The sequence below is a fragment of the Octopus bimaculoides genome, unplaced genomic scaffold (genome assembly GCF_001194135.2).
Source record: "Octopus bimaculoides isolate UCB-OBI-ISO-001 unplaced genomic scaffold, ASM119413v2 Scaffold_217947, whole genome shotgun sequence".
In the NCBI taxonomy this organism is placed as follows: Eukaryota; Metazoa; Mollusca; class Cephalopoda; order Octopoda; family Octopodidae; genus Octopus; species Octopus bimaculoides.
The window spans coordinates 3,707-4,690 of record NW_026404545.1 but is presented as its reverse complement, the minus strand read 5'-3'; positions in this window follow the sequence as shown (position 1 = coordinate 4,690).

Sequence of the window (984 nt, the reverse complement as noted above, 5' to 3'; positions counted from 1 at the left end):
ACTACTACTACTACTACTACTACTACTACTACTACTACTACTACTACTACTACTACTACTACTACTACTATTACTGCTGCTATTTTAGGATTTTCTATAAATACAAGAACTATTTGTGAAGAACGTAAGTTAAACAAGAAAATGGGCTGAAGCTATTTTATATTTAAGTTATTATTACTACTGAGCAAGGTATGACCGCCACCTCATCGTGTTTACCATTTCTCATCTCTTATTTCTCAAATTCAATTATCAGTTTCATTGTTGTTGGTATTGTTTTTATTATTATTATTATTATTATTATTATTATTATTATTATTATATTAATAGTTGTCACTCGTTATAATTGCTAACTAGCAAAACCATCCATCCATCCATCCATCGCTATATTTGTACCTAAACCCCCCCCCCCCACCAAACACAACAACTAAGAACAAAACCAAGGAGCGACCACCGTTACCACCCCCGTCGCCACCACCACTACCACTACCACCACCATCACCATCACCCCAACAACAGCAACAACACGTCGAGCGAGCAACAATAACGAAAGACGGAGCTCCTACATGTTCGTTTTGATTCATTAGAAATGGCAGCCAAATCTTCATCAACTCACCACCCGGCCGCATTAAAAATGGAAATACATGGTCACATTGGATAATGTAGGGCCGGGTTGTCTCTATACTCAACACACACACACACACACACATGTATATATGTGTATATAATATAAGAGGTTACGGTTTATGACAGTAAGAGTCTATGTCGGACTGTCTTCGATCGCATTTTTTTTATTTGTTTTAAATCGCTTTGCTCTCTGAGCAAAGGCTGAACGTTGACCTGGACGAAAAATATTACAACAAATACAAACAAAAACAACAACAACATGGACGACAACAAGAACACAAACAATGAAATGACGCTACCACAAACGCACCACCACCACCACCACCAAAACCACCACCACCGCCACCACCACCATCACCA